The 14,371-nt window shown below is 37.7% G+C and overlaps 1 long non-coding RNA gene across 1 annotated transcript in view; it reads left to right on the top strand.

Moving 5' to 3' along the window:
• LOC143655606 (uncharacterized) overlaps nt 1-14,371 on the top strand; it is a 74,454-nt gene that overhangs the window by 30,176 nt on the left and 29,907 nt on the right. Inside the window, exon 2 of the long non-coding RNA XR_013162179.1 lies at nt 1,341-1,493. This is a non-coding gene — a long non-coding RNA (uncharacterized LOC143655606). The remainder of the gene's footprint in view (nt 1-1,340; nt 1,494-14,371) is intronic.

Raw genomic sequence — 14,371 nt, 5'->3', positions numbered from 1 at the left:
GAAAGGGGGAGGGCAGGGCCCAGCTCAAGTGGTGGCCCTCATTTAGAGAATTCAGACCCTAGGGGCTGGAAAACAGGAAAAGTTCAAGCCCACTTCCTAACTCAGCCTCTGTTTAGACCCCACCCTTGGCAGGAACAGGGTCTGCTGAGAATTGAAGGCACTGGACCATTCTATGCCAGTGGGTTGCTGCAGACTGATAAGCACCACCTTGTCAGGAAAAGCGGACAGTCTAGAGGCCTCACAGGACACTCTGACAACCTGCTGGGTCTCATCCTTAGGGAAACTTGATACTGATTATACACTTCTCCTGAGACCTGGGCCTGTCTAGTCTTGGAAAATGTGATTGGGGTCAATCATATCTGGGAAGACTTTCCTCAAGAAAAGATTCCATTTAGGCAGGGCAAGAACCAGAAAAACAAGAGCTGAAAAATTCTGAGCAGTTAAACCTAGAGACCTAGAATAGGTTAAGTTGAATGCCAAAGAATAAGTAGTGAACATAGCCAGCCAACAAGAGGACCCTAGGTAAAAGTGAAAATGACCTCCGGAATAAACTAATCAAGGAAATCAGATACTTAGATGCCAGCAAAAATCACAAGTTGTGCTAAGAAAAATGAAGATATGGCTCAAAGGAACAAAATAACACTTTAAGGGAGATATGGGAGTTGAAACAATTAATTAAATATGCACAACTGACTGGAGCTAACACTCAAAAGTCTTTTATTCTATACATGTGAGGGTTTATTTATGAACTCTAAATTTGATTCCATTGGTCAGTATGTCTGTTCTTGTGCCAGTATCACACTGTGATAACTGTAGCTTTGTGGTAATTTAAAAATTTGGAAGTGTGAGTCCTCCGAATTCTGTGAAGAAGGCTGATGGAATTTTGATTGGTGTTGCATTGAATCTGTAAATCCCTGTGGGTAAAATTGACATCTTAACAATATTTAGTTTTCCAATCCATAAACATGGAATGTCCTTCCATATATTTAGGTATTCTTTTTTTTTTTTTAGCATTTTTTTTTGTTTTGTTTTGCACGTATAAATCTATTACAGCTATAGAATTTTTTTTGTGTGTGTTGCCTCAGTATCCATCTAACTATGGCTAAGCCACTTCCCTCAACATTGACTTTTGGCCAAGTTAATATACAGCTTTCAAGCCCTGGGGCATATATTTTCTCCAGACCCTAAACCCACATCTGCAGCCACCACCCACACAATCTCACCCTAGCCCACAGGTGGTCCCAAATGATAAGCTCACCACCCCTACTGCCCTCCACCCCCAGGCTCTTTCCCTTTCCAGGTGTGTTTTCTTTAAACTAACCAATTATTACCTCCTGTAGGAAATCGACTGTCTTCAACCTCTGCACCACAATAAAGGCCCAAGCCTGTGGATCCCTCTACTCTGCGTGTTTGCTCCCCACCACTGTTTGAGCCATCTGAGCTGATCACGCTTCCTATCAACCCCTCATGGCACTCCTCATTCTCTGGGACCTGTGAGTATCAAAGTATCTTTCCTTATGCAATATGGCCCTGGTTTCCCATTCTATCCAGGTGAATTCCTTCCACATCCAAATTTAAAATCCAGTTTAACTAATTCAAAACAGTTCTTCACATCCTTGGTTAAATCTATTATTAGATATTTCATTCTTTTAGTTGGTATTGTAAGTGTATTTTTCCCTTGATTTCCCCTTCAGATTGTTGCTAGGGTATCGAAGTCCTGCTGACGTGGTGCATTGCTCTTGTACCTCACCAGTTTGCTGAATTCATTTATTAGCTCTAGTAGCTTTGTTGTGGATTCTTCAGGATTTCCTACAGATATGATCATGTCATCTGCAAATAGAAACATTTTACTTCTCCCTTACTAATTTGGATGCTTTTTGTTTCTTTCCTTGCTTAATTGCTCTAGCTAGAAGTTCCAGTAAATGTTGAATAATGGTGAATACAGTGGGCATCCTTGTCTTCTTTCTCATCTTAGAGGGAAAGATTTCAGTGTTTCACCATTGTAAATGACGTTAGTTTTGGGTTTTTCATAAATGCCCTTTAGCATGTTTAGGAAGTTTCCTTCTATTCCTAGTTTTCTGAGTGTTTTTATTAAGAAGATGTGCTTGATTTTTGTGAAGTGCTTTTTCTGTGTCAATTGAGATGATCATGTGTTTTTTTTCTTTATTGTGTTAATGAGGTGTATTACATTAATTGAATTTCTTATGTTAAACCACGTTTGCATACCTGGAATAAATTCCACTGATCGTGGTGTATATTTTTTTCATGTATTGTTGTATTTGGTTTTCCTGTATTCTTTCAAGGATTTTTGCATCTATATTCATAAAGGATATTGGTCTGTAATTTATTTTTCTTGTGGCATCTTTATCAGGCTTTGGTATTAGGGTGATGCTGGCCTTCTATAATGAGTTAGAGAGAGCAGGATTGGTGTTAATTCTTCTTGGAGTGTTTGGTAAAATTCATCAGTGAAGCCTTAAGGTCCTGGATTTTTCTTTATTGGGAGGTTTTTTTTTTTTTTTTTCCACATGGGTGGGCACCAGGAATCGAACCTGGGTCTCTGGCATGGCAGGTGAGGACTCTGCCTGCTGAGCCAACATGGCCTGCCCTGTTGGGAGTTTTTTGATTAGTGACTAAATATCTTTACATGGTATTTGTCTTTCAAGAGCTTCTATTTCTTCTTTAGTAGATATAGGGAATTTTTGTGTTTCTAGGAATTTGTCCATTTCATCTAGGTTATCTAATTTTTTGGTATACAGCTGATTATAGTATCTTCTTATAATCCTTTTGATTTCTGTATGGTTGATAGTAATGTCCCCACATTTGTTTCTGATTTTTAAAAATTTGTCTTCTTTCTCTTTTTCTTTGTCAGTATAGCTAAAGTTTTGTTGATTTTATTGCTCCAAGTTTTGGTTTTATTTATTCATTCTATTTCTTTTTGATTCTTGATTTCATTTGTCTTTGCTCTAATCTTTGTCATTTCCTTCCTTTTGCTTACTTTGGATTTAGGTTTTTCTTCTTTTTCTAGATCCTCCTGTTGTGTGGTTTGGTCTTTGATTTGAGGTCTTTCTATTTTTTTAATGCAGGCATTTAAAAAGGATTATAAATTTCCTTCTCATTACTGCCTTTGCTGCATCCTGTAAGTTTCAGTATGCTGTGCTTTCATTTTCATTGTCCTGAAGATATTTCCTAATGTCCTTTAAGATTTTTTCTTTCACCCACTGGTTGAGAGTGCATTATTTTATGTCCACAAGTTTATGAAGTTTCCAGTTCTCCCTCTGTTATTGATTTCTACCTTCATTCTATTGTGATCAGAAAAGATATATGATTTCAGTATTTTCAAATTTGTTGAGGCTTGTTTTGTGACCTAACATGTGGTCAATGTCAGGGAATGATCCACACGCACTAGAGAAGAATGTGTATTGTATATTTACTCCTGTTGGCTGAAGTGTTTTTTATATGCCTATATGGTTTATAGTGCCATTCAATCTTCTATATCTTTACTGATTTTTTTGTTTATATATTAATTATTGAAAGTTGTGTGTTGAAGTCTTCTATTAATGTAGAACTCTCCATTTCTCCCATCAAATCTATCAATTTATTTTGGGGCTCTGCCCTTATGGTCATATATATATTTGTGATTATTGTGTCTTCAAGTTGAATTGACCCTTTATATTGATATAATGGCTTTTTTTGGTCCCTCATAAAACTAACTTATCTGATATTAGTATAAGTGCCTAGCTGTCTTTTGGTTACTTTTTGCATGGCATATTTCTTCCCATCCTTTCACTCTCAACCTACTTGTGTCTTTGAACTTAAAATGAATCTGTTGTTTACAGTCTATAGTTGGGTCATGCTATTTTATCAATTCTTCCAATCTCTGTTTTTTGATTGGAGCATATAACCCATTTACATTTTGTCAAAAGAAACTGAATCACAAGTAATAATCAATATGATTTGTTTACTGAAAGAGAAGCTGCTTAAGCAGAGAGAGCTCAAACAAAGCAAGAGTCTCAAAACAGTTATCAAATTACATAAGCTTATGAAGGTAATTAGGGAAAGTTGCAATAATTGGTTAACATCTAGATTCCTTATTATAAAGGAGGGTTTTACAAAGTGGAGAATGCTCTTAGATTGGTTATTTAATATATTTGTCTATTTTTTTTTTTTTTTTAAACATTTTCTTGTTTTATTATATTTTGTTTGTTTGTTTGTTTTTTACATGGGCTGGGGCCGGGAATCGAACCGAGGTCCTCCGGCACGGCAGGCAAGCACTCTTGCCCGCTGAGCCACCGCGGCCCGCCCTATTTGTCTATTTTTGATTGGCTATTTCTACTGGACCAAATCAGCTTATTTCCAATTATTGCTTAAACTTCAATGTTTGCAGCATACATTGTTTGTTTGTTTTGAAAAGCCCTCATTTTTGTTTTACTCTTTAGAAAATCCCTATTACTTCTTGGAAAAAGCATCACTCCCAACAATGCCAAAATATGCAGCCAATTTATCTTACTTAATAATTCAAAGTAAATATTGATAATGCAGAACTTTCTTCTGCCATTTTCTTCTTTGTTATTTGTAAATCTTTTACTTTCCTTGTCCCCAAATTCTTCCATTAATGTTTACTTTCGTATTTATTTATTTTTTATTGTATCAGTTTGAATCCTTTTGAATCCATATAGAAAGAAATATATATATATTTATTTTATATATATATATATTTCTTTCTATATATATTTTTTGTATATTTTCTTTGTGGTTTCATGTGACTAACATTCAATATTCTATATCTACAACAATCTTGATATTGGTATAATCTTATATCAATAAAACAATCTTTGACTTAATATCAATTTAGCCTTCAATAGCATACATATACACTGTTCCTTTCCCTTCCACCCCCACCTTTTTGTGTTACTTGTTACAAATGATAGACATTGTAAGTCTAAACCATTGATTTGTCATTACCTTTTATACATTTTCATTTTAGAACCTGTAAGAAATATAAATGAAGTTACATCCCCCCAAAATACAGTATCATAATACTGGTATTTATAATTATTCATATGGTAGATTAGTTTATAAGCTGCTAGAACTGGGATGATTTTTAAAAAGGGAAATTTAATAAGTTACAAGTTCACAGTTCTAAGACTTTAAAAATGCCCAAACTAAGGCATCCAGGGAGAGATACCTTAATTCAAGGAAGGTCGATGGGTTGGGTCCCTTGTTCCTGGGCTCCATTGCTTTCAGCCTCTGTTCCTGTGGGGATTCCTGGCTCTCTCCAAGGTTCTGGCTTGCTTAACATCTCATGGAAACATTTGCTGGGCTCCAAGCATCTGCAAACATCTGTGTCTCTGTTCTCCTAGTGTTAGTATCTGTGTCAGCTCTGTTCTGAAGTTTCTGTGGGCTCTGTCATTTCTAACTCCCTCCAAAATGTTTCCTCTTTTAAAGAATCCCAGTAAACTAATCAAGGCTCACCTGGAATGGGTGGAACCACATCTCTGAGGAAATAATCGAATCAAAAGTTTCTGCCCTATGTATTTAATTAGAGTTAAAAGAAATGGCTGCCTCCCCAAGATTAAATCAGGATTAAAACATGGCTGTTTAGGATACATAATATTTTTGAACTGGCATATATGGTTACCCTTACTTGGGGTTTTTATTTCTTTATGCTACTTTGTCTTGTGCCCTTTCTTTAATCTAAAGAACTTCCTTTAGCATTGCTTGTCAGTCAGGTCTAGTGGTGATGAACTCCCTCATTTTTTTGTTTATCTGGGAATGATCCCTCATTTTTGAAAGACTGTCTCACTACGTATAACATTCTTGGTTAGCAAATGTTTTCTTACAGCACTTTAAATAATTCCTATCACTGTCCTCTGGCCACCATGTTTTCTGATGAGAAATTTACATTTAATCGTATGGGATCTCCCTTATAAACAACACATTGCCTTTCTTTTGTGATTTTCAGAACTGTATCCTTGTTCTTAGCATTCAGCAGTTTGAACACTATGTATCTGGCATGGTTCTCTTCAAGTTTGTTTTTTTGAGTTTTCTTGGGCTTCTAATGGAAATTATTTCATTTTCTTTCATTATCATCTTTCATTAAATTTGGGATGATTTCTGCCATTATTTATTTGAATATTTCTTCTACTCCTTTCTTTCTTCTCTTTTTGGGACTCACGAAGTGGTTATATTGGTAGGCTTGATGGTGTCCACAGGTTTCTTAGGCTCTGTTTGCTTTTTTACAACTCTTTTCTCTTTCTGTTCCTCAGTCTGAATCATTTAATTTTTTAAAAATTCTTTTTCAAGTTCATTGATTCTTTATTCTTTGCAGGTCTAATCTGGTCTTGAAACCATCTAGGGAACTTTTCATTTCAGTTATTGTGGTCCTCAACTATAGTATATCTGTTTAGTTTCTTTTGAAACATTTCTCATCATTGAGACCCTTGTATTGTTCATTCATTGTTTTTCCTGAGTGTCTTTAGTTCTTTCTCTGTGTTTTTGTTTATCTCTTTTAGCATAATGAGGATCAATTTTTACTTTTAAGTCTTTTCTGTATATCCAAAGTCTTGTCTTCTTCGTTAATGGTTTCTTGATTTTTATCTTGATCCTTTGGATTGGCTATCATCTCCTGTTTCTTTGTTTGCTTATAATATTTTGTTTCACACTTTACATTTTAATATTGTAAAGTGTTGTCTTTGGGATTTAGTCTCTGTGCTCTCTGCTGCTTAAATTTGTATCCAGGTAGTGATTTGACAAAGATTTCCTGGAGGTGAGGATCTAACAAAAACAATGCAAAAAATCCATTTCGTGATCTTTACAGTTTGGCTCTACTTTGGCTGGTGCTATCCTTCAGAGTTAAGCCTTCTCATCTAAAAGTTTAACCTTCTCACCCCATGGAAAATGCGAAGTTCAGGGTTCTCCCTATGTTTTGTGAGCATGCATCTTGTCCAGGGCTTGGTTTTGCTTGTGGTTTTAGGGATTCTCTCATTTACAGACTTTGAATGCCCTCTTTACTCACTATAGAATAGACTTTTTCCTCCTGCCAGGTGTTTTATTGCATGAATTAATGCAGGTTATCCTTTACCTCCAGTTATCCTTTGACTTAGTTGTTTCTTACACTACTTGAGCTGTCTGCAAGGTGCTTCTACCTGTAAGGCATGTTGTTGGCACTCAGGATGAATTTCCTAGTTCAGTCATTCAATCTGTTACCTGATAGATTGGCATGGGCATGTAGGGACCCTGGTATGTGTATAGGGATTCCTCTGCTCCCTCCAAAACAGGACCCCCATCATGAGACCACACCCTGGCTCCACACTGTGCCATGTAGGGGTGGAGGAGTAGCCAATGGCACCACAAGCTCTGTTTCCTTGATTAGGAGGTCATCCAGTTACTACTACCCTTTACCTATTTTCTGAAGTTCTGAGGAAGATGACTTTCCCAGTTTTTGTTAGTTGTTAAAGATTCTGCTTTGGAATGATACCCTGAAATATCTTATGCTGCCATCTTGGTTGACTGGAAGCCCATTAGAAACATTTTTTAATATGAAAGAGAGTGATACAATAGTTGTATAGTCAGATTTTTCTGTTCTTGCCATAAAAGTAATGGTACACCTAATATGTGGAAGGACTAATCTGGGGTATAGGAAAGCAACATAAGAAGTAATTTAAAGAAAGATCTAATACTTCATCCCAAATGTCTTAGACAGATGTATTAATTTCATTGATATTATGATGGAAGAATTGCTCATTGATGTGAATGAGAGAATGGAGATTTTTAAATAAGATTCCCAGTCTCATCTATAGTAGTTCTGTTCCATATGTGTATTGAATGACAGTATCAGTTCTGTGAATACTTCCACTGAATGATATATTGTGAAATCTCTGTAGGTTCAGTCAGAGTGTGATCTGAAGTGAAGAAAAAGGTTGCTCAAGTAGGAATATTCAGCTTTTTTAGAGCGCATCAATTGTAGTTATGATGTTTTTGGTTTTCATAGATGCAAGAATATTGGAAGTCTTGCCTAAGTGACAGAAAGAGATGCTAAAGATATAAAATAATCTTTATTTTTAATCATTAAATTGCTCTCTCTGTAAGACTCAGTAACCACGTGAGGAGATATTTAGAACAGGGGCTTGGTCGTAAGCCTTGTGTATTGTTCTGTTTGGGTTTGTTTTGCTTGTTGCAGAATTAGCTGTGGAAGGAAAGCTGAGATAATATATTGGCTTAGGTTTATGTCACTCAAAATCCCTGTTCAATAGCATGCACTTACTCTCCTCTCTTCACTCTGTAAATTACTGGTTTAGGTCTTGTTTTCTTTATTTAATCAATTTCCTCTATTTCAGTCCATTATTGTTTTTTTTTTCATAGATTTGTTGAAATGTAAATTAAGCAATCCCAACTGCCTGTCTTTTCAAACAAGAGAAAAATTATGACTTTGACCTGAAAGGACACTGATTACAAAAAAGAGTACAATGCATATTAAGCCAAGATAAGGTCCCATCTGCCTCAGGCATAATAGGCTATCAGGCTTTCCTTTTATGTCTTGTACAATTTTTGGGGAATCTAACATATGGGCTCTGGAGCTCAGGCAATAAAAGCTATGTAGAAGTTGCTATTCTGAAGTTGAGATTATTGCACTTGATTATTCTTACCAGGTTTTGTTCATATCATATTCAGAGTTGGAAAGATGCTATGCAAAATGCTTGTGACCATTTACTCATTTTATCCAAATGCTCCTCTGATTAAGTAGCAACCAAGAAAGGAGTGCTGTAGTCAGCACTGACTGAACTGTAAGCAATTTCAAAGAAATTTTCAGAGAGAATATGGGAATAATTTCTAATATATCATTCAAAGAGTAGGTGTCTGGAAAAAAATACATTCTGTTGTTTATTCATTTGTTCATTCATTCACTCCTTATTGATTAACTCTCCATTATCTCTGTGTATAAACCCACCTCAATGGAGCAAAGAGCGTGGTAGATATACCACCTGACGCAATGAAAATGGTAAATGCCAGACTTTGCAAAGTGTGGTAAAAACATGCCTTACCACAGGGAGAGGGTGATAAGCTCAATATTCAGGTCCAAGCTCCCTGAGTTTCCTTGTAGGGTTGAATGTGAGTTTAAAGCCTTCCCCATTAGTGACATTGTCCCTCTATCGTATAGAAGATAGAACAGAAGTTGTGCTCCTCTCAGTGGCATGTTATATGATAGCATGAGAAAAATATGCCTGCAAGTTTCACTTCATATTCCTTATTCTCTGATGTGTATTGAATGACAGTATCAGTGAAACTCCAAAGTGTTCATTTGGATAAGGGCAGCCATTGCGTGCCTCGTTAGGACTATTCCTTTCATTAAATCTCCTGTTTTACGGTACCTCTCTTTTAAAACTCTCAAAGCAATTTCAGCTATACAATACTTGTGTCAGTTGAGTAAGTAGAAATGCACTCCATTTGAGGTTGAGATACAACAGATACATAATCGATAACTGAGTCTCATTGAACAGAACAGAGCACGGTGGTGCTGGACACAGTTTTCCCAATGCTGGTTTCCCTGGAAGCCTCAAAGAGAAGGCTAGGAAAGAACGCATTTGATTCTGGGGTCCAGCCACCCTGGGCAAAGGGTCTATTGATAGGCTTTAGGGCTTCTGTGAACACCCTGAGAGAATGCACAAAGTGTAGTCCTGTGTATTTCCTTGAACTGAGGTTTTGTAGTTTTCATCAGATTCTTATAAGATTTGAGGATCATTGCCTGGAGAAGTGTGCTCCAACCTTTATGTAGATCAGTATCAATATGTCCTTCATATAAAAAAAAATAAGAGCTGCTGGCAGGAAACAAATACTCGATCAAGTCATTAAATACCTAGTAGCTGGAAATTTCAATCCTGTCATTAATTAGAACTCCAGGGATAACAGAAACAAAGAAAAATATTTTGCTGCATTGGTTGGGGAAATGAGTTAGTTGAACAAAGGTCTGTTCTAAAGCAGCATAGTATTTTGGGATTCACCATCTTTATAAACCTGCGGAAGTATAGCATGAAGAGACGGTTTTATTCTGTGGAAGGGAACACTTCTGGTTCCTTCCTGCAAGGACAGTGTATTTGACAAGAAGTCCTATGAAACTTATCCTAAGTACAATCAGACCTGAACTGGGACATCATCCAGATTCAGTATGAACTTAGGGGTTGACCAGCTGAAGAAAAATAATTTGTCCCATCCCCTACAAAACCTTCATACCGTTCTGAAAGTGTGACTCTTGTCAAGGACTGACCAAGGGCTCTTGTTACTCTGTCATCTTCCATGCTGCCAAGAAGCTGGATGTGTGTGGCACTACACTTAAGGAAAATTGCTTCATGAACTTTTATTTATAGCTATAATAATGCTAGTTTTATACCTCTTTGCTTGTTACTTTGTCATTTAGCTAGGTTGCAAGAATATGATGTGGTAGTGAGTCAATTGTACTGAAACCTCACAGCAATCTGTAAAGTACTATATTTGTAAAGTACCTCTTGGGAAGTACGTAGTGTCCTTTCAAAGAGATCCTTTTAAAATTTAACACAGCATTTTTCTGTAAATGTATTGACAAATACTTAGAGTACAGAATGCTGGCACGCCACAAGATCTGTTGACAATACATGTGTAGCTGATGAAATACCATGATTTGTTTGGAAAAAACTTTTTGAAAATTGAATTGCATTAAAAGAGAAGTCAGCTTGCTTTTGCATGCATAATGTATCCTAATGTAAAGTTGTTACAAATTATCTTGAAGGAAGACTGGGAAAAACAAAGAGGGTACTGGCTTTGAGGATCTCTATCATTTGGGCTGTTTGTCAACTGAAAGCACTCTTCCAGCGGCCCTTCCCTGGTCCAGTTCTTTTGCGATCCTGCCACTCCTTCTCCACCCTGCACCATCTTACCTTCCGCCACACATGTGAAGTCCTAATCAGAGTTGCAGGCACTTTGAGACTGGCACACGCTCTGCCTGAATAGATATTTTTTAAATGACTTGAAGCATGCATAACAGCTTACAGTTAGCCTCAGGATAGAAGCCAAAGTGTTTACAGTGACTTACGAAGCCCAGGCTGGCCTGGCTTCTGTCATTGCTCTGACCGTCCCTTTGTGCTCTGTCCCGTGCTCACTCTGTCCAGCTGTACTGGCCTCCTCGTAGTTCCTCAAGTGCGCCAGGCCCTCTTCCACTTCAAGGCCTCTGCACTTGCTATTCCCTCGGCCTGGTTCGCATTTTCTACAGATATCTACATGGCGGCCTCTTTCTCACTTCCTAAAGATCTTCCCAGTGAAGTTTTCCTTAAAAATTGATGCTAACTCTCATTTAAGGAAGTAAGCATTACAAATATAACTGACCCTTTCCCTAGTGCATGCCCCACCTTTCCCCTAAAGGAATTACTAGTCTGAACATGGTTTTTATTCTCAGACATACCTTTATCACTGTGATGTATATCCATGTAATCCCTAACAAAATCAGGTTTGTCTGCATATTTTAAAGCTTTTCCAAAGTGAGGGAAGCATTAAAATTCAGTGTTAACTTTGGCTTTTGGGGGGTCAAATAGCCAAAAGTCTACTTGAGTATCCCTCCTGGTAGCTGGTTCAGGGTTTGCACGTCATCAATGATCAGGCGATAGCATAGGCAGCATCACAGCTAATCAGTTCAGCAACCGTTACACCAACAAGGCATGCCATTTGGATTTATTGTTGATAGCTGGAAATTCATTTTCAAAATAGGTTAGCATTCTAGGAGTCACTTGGAGTGAAAATCTGTGCACCCCTTTGTGTGCTGAAATTCTGTCAGTCAGTTGAAGTACAAATGTATGCTTATTATTGCAAGAGAAATATGATTGTGAAAGTGGTTAATTTTATGTACAAAAATTAAGTACTTTTCAAAAGTTAAATAAATATGGAAATAGTTATCCAATTAATACAAATATTGAGGGCATTACCTAGATACTTTAAGGAAGAACAGTAGAAATTTTTATTGTCAATAAGTTTTTATAAAAATGTAGATGTCAGAATAATAGAGATTAGATTATATCATAATCATTGTGCAATTGTTTGTGTACTAGTAGCCAATACATTAAATAAAATTATCTTTAAGAACTCTAAAAACTAAAAAAATTTGATGCTAGCATCCCCCATGTCTGATGTCTATCTGTTATTGTGTAACAAGCCACCCTAAAAGTGACTGGCTTAAATAGCAGTGATATGTGATTTACCATGATTCTGCGGGCAGAGTGAGTACTTCTCCTACAAAGGGCAGCTGTGTTCAGTGAGGAGCTTGGCTGGATCTCTTGATTTTCTGCCAGTTGGCCTCTCTTTCTAAATAGGGTCTTATCTCTCAAGGATTCTCCTCACAGCTCCTCTCCAGAAGAATAGCCAAGAGGCCTTGCTTAAATCCTAGAAATTCCAAGTGAGAGTGTTACCAGGGCAAGGCCAAAGTAACTTCTTTATCAAGCGGCTGCTTGTATCATTTGTTGGTGCCCCATTGGCCAAAGCCAGACACATGATCAAGTCCACTGTCAGTGTGGGAGGATATTAACACAGGGTGTGAACCAGGAGGTGTGGTTCATTGGAGGCTATGGACATATCAGTTTACCCCAGTCTGCCCTCTGGCTCCAAGTGATTCTGGTGCCTCTTGCCAGAAAGTTGCATTTAATGCCTATCATGGTCAGGTTCATGTGTCAACTTGGCCAGGTGGTATTACCTGTTTGTCTGGTTGAGCAAGTGCTGGCCTGTGTTTTTGCTATGAGGACATTTCATAGAATAAAAGCATGATCATGTCGGTTACATCCACAGCTGATTCCATTTGTAATCAGCCAAGGGGAGTGTTTTCTTTAATGAGTGATGCTTAATCTAATCACTGGAAACCTTTTAAGGAGGAGTCAGAAGAGAAAGGCTCTCTTCCTGCTTTGGCTGACTAGTCTCTCCTGTGGAGTTCATCCAGACCCTCCATCAGAATTGTCAGCTTCACATCCTGCCTTACAGATTTTGGACTCTGCGTTTCCATGGTTACATGAGATGTTTTTATAAATTTTATATTTATGAATCTTTCCTGTTGATTCTGTTTCTCTAGAGAACCCTAACTAATACAATGCCCTTCCCCAATTTCCTTATCATAAAGTTTTAGGCTTAAGGTACAGGCTGTCATTTAAGTTCAGGACCAGGTATGGCTGAGGAATGTGGACATAGTTCCTCAGGTGCTGCTCCTTAGATGTGACTCAGGTACAGGTGCAGAGGACTGGACCTGAGTCAGCAAGATCATTCTTTGCCTCCTCCCCCTACTTTAGAAATGCAGCATATGTGTTCCTTTTTAATGGTCTACAGAATTTACTATGTGTTTTGGTTTGCTAAAGGTGCCAGAATGAAATATTCCACAAATCAATTGGATTTTTCAAAGGGGATTTATTATGTTACAAATTTCCACTCTTAAGACTATGAAAATGTCTGAATTAAACCTTCCAGAGAAAGATACCCTGACTCGGAATAAAGACCAATGATGTCCAGGGTTTCTTTGTCAGCTGGGAAGGCACGTGGTGATATCTGCCATCCTTCTCTCCCAGCTTCTGGTTTCAAATAGCTCTCTCAATTCCTGTTTACCCTGGCTTTCTCTCTATGCATTTGTGGGTCCTCACTCAACTTCTCTGGTGTAGAGTCTGGATTTCATCACTTAGCATCTCCAGATGTCACTTGGTTTCATCTCTCTGCTCACATTGTTGACTCTCAAGCATCTGTGTGCTCACTCCAAAATGTCTCCCTCCAGTAAAGGATCCAGTAAAAGGATCAAGACCTGCCTTGAATTGGACAGGTCACATCTCCATGGAAATAACCTAAACAAAAGGTCCTACCCAGATATTTCTGTCCCCCACAGACTGGATTAAAAGAACATGGCTTTTTGTGAGGTACATAACAGTTTCAAAACAGCACATTCCACCCTCTGAACCCCAAAGACTTGTTCTTTCCATATATAAAATATATTAATTCCAATCCAATATCACAAAAGCTTTAAATAATTTCAGTAACAATACAAATATAGTACAAAGTCATAAAAAATATAAAGTTTCATCAAAATTAGCTACAGGTGTGGTCTGTCCTAAGGCAAAATGCTCCTCTGGCTGTGGACCTGTGAACTGGTTCCTATATAGGAAGGAGGGACAGTCATAGGATAAACATTCCCACTGCCATAGGGAGAAAGGTAAGGAAAACAGGGGTCACCAGACCCAAGCAGTTCCTAAAACCTGCAGGGCAAGCCCCATTTGATTTCAAGGTCTGAGTGTCATTTATAGAATGATGGTTTAAATTTGGGCCTTGAGAGAGCAGCAGTCCCACCCTTTCCAAGGGCTTATGCATTGGCACTGTTCTCTCCAAACAC

Source organism: Tamandua tetradactyla, chromosome 14 (genome assembly GCF_023851605.1).
Source record: "Tamandua tetradactyla isolate mTamTet1 chromosome 14, mTamTet1.pri, whole genome shotgun sequence".
Taxonomy (NCBI): Eukaryota; Metazoa; Chordata; class Mammalia; order Pilosa; family Myrmecophagidae; genus Tamandua; species Tamandua tetradactyla.
Note: the sequence above shows the minus strand (reverse complement) of the source record. Positions and strands in the feature narration are given on the sequence as shown.